Genomic DNA, 12,777 nt, shown 5'->3' with positions numbered 1-12,777 from the left:
TAGTTCAGAGTCAGTCCTGATTATTCTTTGTTTACTCACTCACCTTCTGTATTCTACCCTGAGACTGAAGCAGAACATCACAACTTAATTGAATTAGTGATTAACCACCTGTAGGAACTCAGCCATTTTAGCTAGATTTTTTACTTTAAAGATACAGCCAGAAAATTAAAAAAATGTGTGTAGGCTTAGAAATCTGGCAGAGAAAGAGAGAATGCTTTCTAGCTATGGCTGCAAAGTCRGGAATCAGTTTGAAATTAAGACATCTGCATCTCTACATTTAAGTGGTTAACAGGTGGACGCTTTCAATACTACTTGGTTCTAGGGTTTAAAATCCCAAGCCAGTGCCACAGGACTCAAAGTTCTCAGATGCCCGTTGAAAAAGAGGTTGTTTAAGCTTTTTCCTCCAAACACAGCTTAGAGTTCTTATTTTAAAGTCCCTCTGTACTTTATTAGATTCATCTGCTATAGCATTACCTTTAGGTTTACCTGTTTTTAGTCATAATGTATAGAAAATCCTCATTTAAGGAATATTATCATCACTGGATAGTGAAACCAAATCCAAAAATTCCAGAATACCAAGATTAAGTGTATCAAGTAGCCTTGATCCTGCTCCTTTAGAGATACACATTTTTTCCATCCACASGATGATACCAAACAAGCTGGGGTGTAATAGCTTTTGGATTAGAGACTCAGAAGCTGAAGTCCTGCATGCAAGATTATTGAAAGCAATACTACGCAGTTGCAATTTGGGATCTACATATAAAATACATCACACACAGACTTATTCCGCATTATCAACAAAAAAAAACAGTACCTGAGTCTTGAAAAAAGACAAAGTGGATTAGTCTGTAATTTTCAAAAAGCAAATCATTCCCAAAAAAAAAAAACCCACACACTGAATATTAACAAATCCTATATTTTAAGGTCTCACTTGCACCAATATTCAAAGCAAATATTATTTGTCTGTCTTACTTCTGACTTACCCCTATATGTAGTTTTTAAACCATACAAAAATATATTTTCATAGACATTATACAATTCTGTTTATTTTTAGACAATTATACATTTCTGTTTATTATGCATCCTCCTATAAATTAAATCAAAAGTAAATATCTTTATTCAAAGATTATACTCTAGCAAATTTTGTGCAAAGATGATAAAAAATCCACTAAATAAAAACATTTTACATTCCTTTCTACAATATACTCATGATGTCACACAAATGTTTAAAGATGAGGCTTTAGTAGTTTCTATCTGTTTTAGATTCATGAGCATGGAAAAAGAGAAACCTAGTAATTTGCCCCGAGTTCCACCTGAAATACAAATTGAATTCCTCTCAAGATACAAAGTTTAATGTTTTTCAGACACCATACTAGCCAGATTAAACCTGTCTGGAGTCACAATTTAAGTGGAATCTCCAAACCAGGAGTATAAGACACTGACCTATTCTGTGACAAATTGGAATGATCACTTTTAGAAAAGGACAGTTACTCTCTGGTTAGCTACAACAAACTCAACTTCCAACACATTATACACTCCACCAAAAGTAGCTTGAACTTAATAGGGAATATTTTACCTTGGGAACACAAAACTTGACAGCTTTTTGCTGTTCTTCTGCTCCTGCTTTTTCGCCAATGAAAGGAATGGTTGATTTACTTAAATGGTTGAGGGTGACAAAATGACGATCTGAGAGTCCTACTCTGACACCCCCAGACAGATCTAACTTTTTTGTGGTATGTTAATCTCCTTCCCAATAAAGTCACTTTCTTTTTTTCACCACATTGGAGCAGTAAAACAAACAGTAAACAGGATTCTCTACTCACAGACAATGAAAGCATCGTGACCTACATAACTTACCCAAGTCTTTATTTTGCTCTAGGCACAGTAATTGTTTCCATCTCAAACTCTAACATCACCACTTCATCACCTTATGCAGGATGGATAGAAGTCTTCACTATCTGAGCAACTTCAGACACTGATTGTATTGATAGCAAAAAGCAGGTATCCTGTAAGAGAAAGAATATATAATGCATATATATTGGGTATACTGTAAGGGAAAGAAACTAACCAGTCAGCCACCAAAAGCAGAAGATTAAGGCAAGTTGGTAACACACTCCCATTTCATATAAAGCAGCAGTAAGTAAAGGTGAGTGTTGCGGAGCATCAAGCAGCAGAAGCACACTGGCCTACTCTCTGCCTTTCAGAATGCTTTAACCAAGGCCAAAGATTAAATACATTGCTAGGTGACAAAGTAAAGCTGGAGACCAAGGCTTGCAGGTTTGTACAGATATACATAAAACTACCTGTGAAATAAATGCATCATGGTGAAGAGTGTACCAAGCAACTGAATGCAGAATCGGATTTTTGAGAAAATTAGTGATAAATAAGCCTCTTCCTTGCACTTTTAATTAAGTTTGCTTGGCTATCTGGGGGCATACTGTTATACAGGATAACCTAGGAAGTGTGGAATCAAATGCTTGAAAATGCGACAGATAGGTTAAACAAATAGTTATCTTGTAAAATTTAGGTATACTTTTCAGTTGTAAAATGAATACTTAGTATATTCATTTTTAGTCAAAGCATTCAACCAAGGTGTTCAACTGAAAAACCACAAAAGATGCTCTTTTCAGCTCTGTGTTGAAGAAAGTATTTTAATTTTTATTTCAAACCATATCTCCATAAAAACCTCACAAAAGAGATCTAAGATTAGCTAATCCACATATTAAAAATTGAGTAAAGAGTAGTAAATGAAAATAGGTAATGACATTTTTCTTCTTGTTAAGGGAAATACTATCTCTACATCACTTCTTCCAAAAAACAGATCTCTAAGGAAGATTAGTTTGTAATTAAATAGCATTTTATTCTTGATGATTAAGATATTCCTAGGTTTTGGTTCCCTACTTGTCACAGGAACTAAAGAATTATATCTTCCCAATTGCAAACAGCAGCCTTTGAGACTTAATATAAACAGAGACTTCATACATATTATCACTCCCACATTAGGTTTAGCAATTGCAGTAAGTTATTTTACGTTTGTGAAAGGTATACTCATTTTACTCAGATGGGCACAGAAGAGCCAGAGAGAAAGTTCTATTTCCAAATTGAAAGGTAGGGTATGCGATAGTCTCACAAATGTCCCTGTGAATAGGTGGCTGCCTTTGTGTTAGTAAGTGGCAGGCATTATGCATAACTGCCATTACATTACACCTCAGAAATCATACAGGAAGTTCTAATACTGTGTTTCAGCAACATATATATATAAAAAAATTAAATGCTGCAGATCCACAGGAAAAAAATAATATTCTTCCATAGTAATCAAAGATTTTGTTTACAGCAAATGAAGATTACTCTACATTGCCATTCAATAGTGTTGAATAAACTTTCAAGTGATCCTGGTAAAGAAAGTTCATTATACATGCTTTCTAAAATTCTATTTTTACCCTGAAAGGTTATCAGCAGTACTGTAAATGTGTGGCATTATGTCTATAGTAATCCTTTTATTTGCCAAGTCATCCTAGGCAGTATTTTCCATATTTTCACCTGTTGCTGCAAATTTTATTACCAACTGTTCTGTGCAAATGCAGTATTTCTTCATTATCTGAAAGACAGACTATGTGCACTGTTAAATTTGGTAAGCAAGAATAATTGACTATACCTTTGACTTGCACACAGATGTAGAAAAGAACCTGGAAATAGATAAATATAACTTACAAAAAACTGCTTGCTTCTACTTTTCATCTGTGTGGCACTACTATTTATGACCAGCATGACTGACCAGCTTGATTCAGAAGGTCTACCCTTCAGAAAAATTCCTTCTTTAGGAAGCTAAACAACAGTTAAAAATCATTCACAGTTACTTTTCTTTGGGGGGAGGGGGCTCTTATTCATTGTATCATTCCCAGAGTAAATTGTACAAAGTATTTTACCCCCTAAGAGACAATGACAGCAATGAGACTTTCATTACCATTAGTTCTCAAACAACTAATAGAAGAACAATTCTTCAAATCAGCTTACATTGAGGGAAACAGAAGCAGTCATTATCTTCCACAGCAAGTCCAACTTCTAGCACAGCATGGATATTTTAGATATTTATATTTGTAAGATAATGAAACAGCACAATAGCACAAATGAAAAGTTGGGCTGAAACACCAGCAATTCAGACTATACTAGTCATGCCTTTTAGTATTTAGAGACAAAAAGTCTCTAGTGAGAAGAGAGCACTCCAGAAAAATGACAATGTATTAACATAGAATAAAAGAATAATTTAGGTTGGAAGGGACCTCACAAGGTCCTCTGGTCCAACTCTCCACTCAAAGCAGGGCTAATTTGGGCATAACATCACACGGGMACAAAGCCAAGTTCTGAATCCCTCCAAGAACGCAGGTTCCGCTACCTCTGAGCAACCTGTTGCAGTGCGAGTTTCCCCCCCACCCCATAGCACTGACCAGAATTTTCCTTGAAAAAAAAACAAAATAACCCACAACTTGTTTGTTGTCCTTTGTCCTTTTGCTGCTCAACTCCATGAAAAGTCTGCCTCCTACTTTTGCTGACTCATGTTCAAAATGGAATTAAAAGCCAGTAAAAATGTAAGCAGCAATGTTGTTTCTTTATAAGTTTAAGAGGAATCTTGTCAAGCATATGCCTCTAATTTTGATTTTTCCCATGTTACCGTAGGTACATACTCATTTATAAAGTACAATAGCTTACTGCAGCCATATGTATATCTATGGGTTAAACCTCGACCTTTAGAGCAGTTATGGTCAACTCTCTCCTTATGGCTGTTTTCCCTTCACTTGACTTTCTCCCCTCCCTGGCTCTTCATTCATTCCATGCCTTAAGCCTACTCTGTACAGTAGACCATGAAGAAATGTTAAATGACATGAGGAAATAACTAAAAATGTTATAGAAGTGACAGGATTCTACTATAGCACTCTAAGTTGGATCAGAAAATAGACATCATATAAATCATAAATAAATAGTATTGCCCCACTGAAAGACAGTACTTTACTGAAAATGTGCACCTGACTGTCGCAGCCCAAACACCTGACAGTCACTGAGCTACTGGCTACTTTTAGCTCATAGGGATGACTCCCATCAGCCTTCTGAAAATTCTGTCCTGGACTCAAAACTTCTGATGCTGGCACTGCTATACTCCCCCTTTGAGAGGGGAGAATAGCTACAAAGCAGAACAAAAGAAAAAAAACAAAAAAAAACCACACACACTTTCTCCTTTTGAGTAGAAGTTGCTATAAACTTCCCAATTATATCTCACTGAATGGAAAAAAACACTATTGTGACATTTTCATTGGAAGTTATATATCCTTACAATTTAGCTAAAAATTGAAACACAGTTTAACACTGCATATGCAAGCCATCTTAGTACTCCCATACCACATACATTTATTTAAAAAAGATGGTATTCAGACATAAATAGTGGCATAGAACAGTTAGTAATAATGAACATAAGAAATGAATTCACAGGTGAAATTACTCCAGAGGGAAGACGCAGCATGATGACATTTTTCCACCAGTCCTGCTAATCTTGGGCCATTGAAGAGTGTAWCTTCAAGATTCTTATACTAAAAGCATGGTGAACAAGACAAATTGCTACCCAGCAGAGTTGCAAAGCAGTATGCGTATGTATGAAAGGTAAAATTCTGGAATTCAGTTCTCTTTTTTTATTTTGGAACACTGGGTCTAATATAAAGTGCATTCAGTAAGCATTGGGGAAGCTGGGACCCACCTCTTCTCCTTTTCTCCCATCCAAATATTTGACCAGATAATTGTATCTCATAACCTGCTTCATAAATTTATGATGCTTCTTTTGATAAGATATTCTATATATTTCAACCACTTTGCTCAACAGAACACCAGCTTCAACATTTCCTCTGATATCAGTGTACTAATCCAGCAACTAAGTAGCTGCTGAGACATATGTCATTGCTGAATTCCTAGCAAATGCCTGCTTGCTGGTATTTTCAATAGATGTCAGGTTTGGATGCTACTGATAGCCAGAAGGGACTGAGGTTTTAAGCCTTTCCATCTTTACGGGCCGCTTAAGAACATTAATTACAGTAATAATGCCTAAGGAGCATCTATAGAAAAGAAGTTTTACTGCRATGTGTTTTGAATACATGACATTAAGTCTACATTAGCAAACAGTGTGGACTAATGGGAGCTGATCCGTAAAGAGTGTTGGTGCTGAGGACCTGATGTCCACACAATATACATTTCATGGTTTCTATTGGCTGGCTGGCTTTTTGATTTGTCTGGATTATACATCAAATTAATTCAGATTAAAAACCTCAACTTGCTCCTAGGTAGCACTGACTAAGGATTGAGCTGCAGTATACTACAGTTCAATTTCCAGTAAGAGAAGGAAAAGAAAGATGCATTTCAAGTGCTTCATTTGCCCTGGATCTGTACCTATGACTGACTTGGCATCCCAGAAACAAAGAAGTTAAGTTCAGCTTCCGAGTTACTGTAATCTTATTGCAAGCATATTGCGCTCACACTTTAACATAGTAATGCGTTTAATGTAACACAGAAGTGTAGTAACACCAATTACAGTAAAAAAAAAAAAAAAACTTCGCATAAAACATAGATGAGAGATATTAGGCCAAACACAAACAGCTATTCTTGCTGCTCAAAATCTGTCAGGCAAATTCTTCCAAGCTTCATAGCTAGGGCTTCACAGCCCTGGGGACAAAAATAAGAGCTATCTGACAATTAAAGATAAAAGCTAGCAATATTTCCATAACATAGCCACTTTTTTTTTTAATCAAATGTATTGAGTTTTATGTTCCTTCCCCAAACTGCTGAAGTTGCAAATACACCTGTTTCTAACCTCCCCAAATTATTGCAAGTTTACACTGCTTTACCAAAGTATCCAGCACACAAAATAAGAGTCTAAAAATCTCTATAAAACACTATTGCTTCAAACAAATTGTTTATTAAATTTCATCAGGTACCTGATTACATTCAAGATAGAAAAGAAAAAAGGGCAGCTGCATTAGCTCTAATTTCAAAATAAGATGCTGTTACTTTAAAAGTCTATTATAACACTTATTTTCAAGTCTTCTATGAGAAGTTGCATACAACCTGCATGCTTATCCTGTTCTAGGGCAATGAAATCAATCTCCAGATATTTCAAACTCAGTGATCATGGCTGATTTTCACTGAATTCAGTTAACAGGTCCTTTAATGTGACCCGTACTCACTAAATGCAGAAGACCTATAAAATTTATATTTCTACATAATAGTGCTTGGTGTGCACTCACATTTATTTTGTATTGCAGCTCACTATCGAGCATTAACAAAATAATCTGTACTACAATAAGCTTCTATCCAACTACATTATGTAATCTAATTTTGTATTAGGTTTTGTTACATGCAAAATCTTACTGCAAAAAGGAAGCACCTTAGCATAACTGAAATCTTAACAGTCTAGTTAAAAAAAATTAGTCCAGATCTAATTATTACAGAAAAAGAAAGAAGTGAGCACTACTATACAGAACAAAGTATCAATAGTAAAAATACAGTTAAAGTTGTATGAATATTTGCTACTATCTCCCCTTTTTCTGATGTATACTTACCTTTCAACTGCCCCTTCGCATCTTGAGGTTGATGGCTTCAGTTTGGGCCAGTGGGGAGAATACAGCAAGTCATCAGCATCCCAAGCCCGAGGATAAGGTTAATGGCAATGGTTTCTTCCTCCTCAATCTAGGATCCGCTTGGAATCAGTTTTAGGATTGCTAACGCTCTTGTACACCTTGCTCTTTCTTCACCAGTCTGCAAGTTCACATTACAACTGATTTTACTATATACAGTGCATTTTACATGCATTAGATACTTACTCTTTGTTCTGTTATCCCCCAAACCAGTTTTGTCCAGGTTTGCATTTCTTCAGCTGACCACTGGTGAGTTGTCTGAAGCCCTGGGGTCTCCAGTGCCAGCCCCTGCCCTGTCTCTTGTCATCCCATGCCTGGGTGCCTCTGCACCACACCCTGTGTCATATCTCTAAGCCTGTATTCCTCTACCTCATTACATTAAAAACAAGTATCTCATTTTGCACAAAATAACTACTTGCTACTACCATCTGTATAAAAACTGTGTGTGCATCATACAAACATAAGTAAAACCAAGCAGGTATATCCACCTGGTCAGTAAAAATTGCTATTACAGCTAAACCAAGTAAAGAGAGAGCTCCAGGCACATCAAGATGAGTTCAGCCAAAGCAAACCTGGTAAGCCTCAGTCCTGAGGCCTAGCAAACTCGATATAAAGTCTGTGGCCTTTCACTAGCAATGGCAATACTGTATTATTGGGCTACGGTTTAGGCAGCCAGAAATTCACTTTTCTCCCTTTCCCYAGAACATAAGCATTTGCAACAGATTAGAACTGGACTTGTGTTTCACTATCAAAAAAAAACAAAAGCAGCAAAAAACGTATTCAACATTAATGCCTGAAATGCTATTGTTTTGTCTGAGAAGTATTTTGCCACCACTGTATATTACCTGTTTGCTATAAAATTTGAGAAAGATTTACATAGATTTCTCAGTTGCATACTTATGAAATAACATTTTAAAGATATTACTTACAGAATAGGGGCATTATTGAAGTATTTATAAACATGAAACTTCAAAAGCATCAAACTGAGGAGAAATTTTAGTTTTCAGTAACAGCATCCGGACAAGACGGCATCTCCATCTGTGCATTAAATTTTTGCTTCATTCTCAAGTTATCTGGAATTAGACTAAGTCATAATACTAAGCAACACCTGCCAAGCTTTATTAGCCTTCAAATACATACCGAAAGAACCTGAGGCCAGTAAGAGTTTGAGAATAGAAATACTTACCACACACTTCTACCAATGACAATTCTTTTCAGTGGCAGGACCTCACATGACACTAGTCATGATTCTTCCATAGGAAAATCATCTTTGAGATGTCCCCCCACCACCACTACTTTTTTCCTCTTCATGCGAAGTAAAGAGTTTCTATTCTAGTAAATCAGTTGGAGCACTTCTGTGGAGGCCGAGAAAGTGCAATTGTACGACTGACTCTTTTGGCAGGAGAAGCTTGCTCCAGGCTCTCTTTGGTTGATAATTCCACCACCCCCCTTCAAGCAGCAAGCTGAGAAAGTTGATGGACCTTGATCTTTAAGAGACAGTTTTGACTATAAAATTTTTACAGCAATCAAGTTTTATCTGCATTTTGGATACAAAATTAAACAAGGGAGTTCTGAAATGACATACTTTCTCTCCCTGTCAGGTCTGATGATCTCTTCCTAGAAAGGCTGAAGACCTGCTGTGTGTATCTATGAGCATTCCTCCACTAGCAGCAAAAAGGAGCTAGCAGAATTGCACTGGTTGGATTTCCCCAAGCCATGCAGATTTACGTGCAAAAATTAATTTCAAAACATCTAATCCATAGGTTACAGGGTTTTTTCTTCTGTACCTACCATACAGTAATAAATTTGAGTAATTTAGCTCCTGGTCCAAATTCAGACCCTCAGTTACTCCGTCTACTTAGGATAGGCCATGCAGCTTCAGCTTTCCATATTTCATTAATTTCATACTAACTAAAATATGGACAACAGGAGTTTATATATCCTGTTTAACAGTGGTATTTCCCACATTTACACAGATTTCAAAATTTACATAAATTGGATGGTTACATAAAGGAATGACAGTTTAGCACAGCAACATACAACTGATCTAAAAATATTCAAATACCATCTATGCCGAACATCCTCATCACTATCAGACAGTACTTATATAAGCTCTAATTTGTTGCAAAACAAATTTCAACCACTACATACCAGTCTCCAAAAGGTTTTTATTTGTTATCATCCCAACCTGGTAGACACTATAAAAATAAACCATTACTTAATACTTGGTTATTTTTATCATACTTTTTTTAAGCAAAACACAGATATTCAAAAAAATAATTTTCTGTGAATGTCCCACAAGGCATCACAACTCTGGATTTGTTCTATTCTTGCAGAAAACTGAAGCATCTCCAAAACACAGGAGTGAGGTCTTGACAGCCTTTTCTTCCTCCCCACAAATTGCAACTCTCTGTATGGATTTTTATGAAAACTTAGTAAGGCCTGAACTGAGAAGGATTGCTATCCGGAGGTGGTGGAGGAGGCGGTGGAGGTGGAGGCGGCAAGAATGGGTATGATGGGTTGTACACGTTTGGGCCTGTCCAAATCATATTTAGATTTGAAGGTGGAAGGTGATGCATTTCGTTAACAGAGCCAAAAACTGGAGGAGGAGGAGGAAAAGGAGGATAGGCATACTGTTGCATCATTGGATTTTCTTTTCTATGAGGTTGTGCAAACATGGGAGATTCCTGATGCATTCTGTTGTCTGAAGAGTATAGCTGTGGAGGTCTTGCTTGCGGTCTCAAAAAGCCCGGAGGGGCTGATCGAGGAGTAAATGGATCCCTTGATCTGCCATGGTATCCCCTTGAGTAACCTGAAGCAGGCTGTTGCATTGACTGATGAAGTCCATTATTCTCACCTTAAAAAAAAGAAAGAAAATAGTTTTACTAGTATTTTGAAAAAAAGATTAAGTTTAGTCTTCACAAGTCTTCCAAGATCTTCCTTCAAATATGAACACAAATACATAGCCTATATCAAAAGAGTCTAAAACTAGGTACAGACTATAGACTCAGTTTTTAAATCACGCATAAAGCAAGAACTCAAAGAAAACTGAAAAGTAATTCTTTCAAAAAATGAAAAAAGTATTGGCAAGACTATTTAGCAATTCATCTTGATTTACCAGAATAACATACAAAGAATAATCCTGAGGGTTGCAAACTCAAGCACTAAAATGAAATTTCACCTTCATTCCCTCTATGCATTTTCATTTGTATTAATGAACCGCTGGGGCATTCAAAGTGTGAATATTTTGAAATCTCAGGTTTAACACACAAGATTTAGGAGCAACAAATTTTAAAACTGAAGATTTAAATCAGCATTCATTATTCTGTCAATAGGTTTTCAAATCTTCATTCTGCTGCAAATTGCTACTGAACTTATCCAATATTAAGTATATAAGCATACATTCACAGTCTTCCAAAGTCTCTTTGGTGGACTTAAAAGCCCTCGTACTTATACACAGCAGAACAGAACGCAAAATTTTATTTTCAAAAATTACCTTAGTAAAAACTTATTATTTAAGTTACATCTATGCAGACAGATATGACAGACATGAAATCATCTACCCGTGTTTAGAGCAGGCATACCACCCACAGCATTGCACTGAAGTGGTATACAGCTTTCAGATCTGTGTTGATATTATAGCAGAAACACAGGAGACTATCTGAAACTTAAATGATTTCTTAACATTCAAAGTTAAATTGGTATTCTGGTTTTATGCTATCATTTAAAAAAAACCATATCAATGAACCCTAATATAGCTGGTTTATGGAGATAATTGAAGCTTAAATAGCTTAGTCTGTCAGAAGGAAGTCAGGCTGTATCTTTAGCCAATTAATTTTCAGCATCCATCTTTCAAATAAATTTTTGTTTTTCTGTATAGGACACATCATAAGCATATATTTAAGGTTCATAACAAATGTACTACCATTTTATATAAATATCGTAAGAGTATTAATGGGATAAGTGCTACAAAACTGTAAGAGGACTACAGTAAGAGCACTGAAATACTAAAAACGTTCCAAAGAGCTACAACATTCAAAAGGCTGTAGAATTTAAATTGAAACATGATCTCAAAAGGATTTTAGGGTTAGAAGCACAAATGTATTTAGATACATAACACTACATAAAATCAGTGAATTTGAAGAACTTATATGGGCCTAATCTTTTGCACTAGATTATATGAAAGCATTTTCATCTTTGAAAAGCTAAATCCATAAAGATAGCTGGATACCAAAATTTCTATTCATTTTCATGGGGGATCAGGACCTTGGACTGCTTTGTGCATCTAGTCTTCTGGGAAGCTCTGAAGTCAGAGTACTGCAATATATATTCTTGTTCTTTTTTCTATCAAAGCTGCTAGCAATGAACCAATTTTAATGCACTTAGTATTAGAGTTTTATGAAGATGTAACCAAGTAAGCCTCCAGCTGAGTCTGTGCCCCAACCTGCCAGCTATTCTTGCTGTCGAACTCCATAGAAGAAGCCAAGTTGCCCACAATGTCAATTTTAAAGCACGTTTTTTATAGAGAAACACAGCAAATGTTCATCCATGCTCCCTTGACAGATTGAGACAGCTCCTCCTGTTCTCAGATATGGAGCATAGTTCAGGAAGAGCCTCAGCAAGTCTTAAGCAGAGGCAGGTCTGCAATGAGCTGCCAGAATAAAGATATGGTGGAAAACATGCCATATGAAGTGTAGAGAAGCAGAAATCAGGAGAGAAGAATCATCAGCAATGAAGGAAAATTGTTGCACAGGGTTCAGACCTTTCTCCTAAGGGAGAACTGCCAAATGCACAAGGCGCAAGCCAGTCCAAGAAAGACTACAGCTTTATTTAAGGGTTAGAAGGGAGGGACAAGCTGTGTACAGAGGAAAACAGCTAACAAAACACTCGCTGACTTCTGAGCTCAAGAGAAAAAGGGTTCAAGTCTGGCAGGGGATTGGGGGGGGGGGCAGGAGGGATGCCTTCTGTAAAAAGGGAAAAGCAGCATCAAGCCTATGGCTGAAACTAGTCCAAGAAAATCAAAGGGGGAGCACTGCGCAGTGGAGAAGCAGAAGACAGAAAAAGCAAGCTGATACATGAGCAGTAGGAGAAAAGGAAGTGGGGGGGG

The 12,777-nt window shown here is 36.6% G+C and overlaps 1 long non-coding RNA gene across 1 annotated transcript; it reads right to left on the bottom strand.

The window, feature by feature from the left end:
- Nucleotides 1–538: 538 nt before the first annotated feature.
- On the bottom strand, nt 539–8,250 carry LOC112960459. Its single transcript, XR_003251756.1, has 3 exons — nt 7,596–8,250; nt 1,858–2,006; nt 539–704 (listed from the first exon to the last, which is right to left on the bottom strand). It is a non-coding gene; the product is annotated as an uncharacterized LOC112960459 (long non-coding RNA).
- Nucleotides 8,251–12,777: the final 4,527 nt, after the last annotated feature.

This window comes from Apteryx rowi, unplaced genomic scaffold (assembly GCF_003343035.1).
Source record: "Apteryx rowi isolate R43461 unplaced genomic scaffold, aptRow1 scaffold_960, whole genome shotgun sequence".
NCBI lineage: Eukaryota > Metazoa > Chordata > Aves > Apterygiformes > Apterygidae > Apteryx > Apteryx rowi.
Note: the sequence above shows the minus strand (reverse complement) of the source record. Positions and strands in the feature narration are given on the sequence as shown.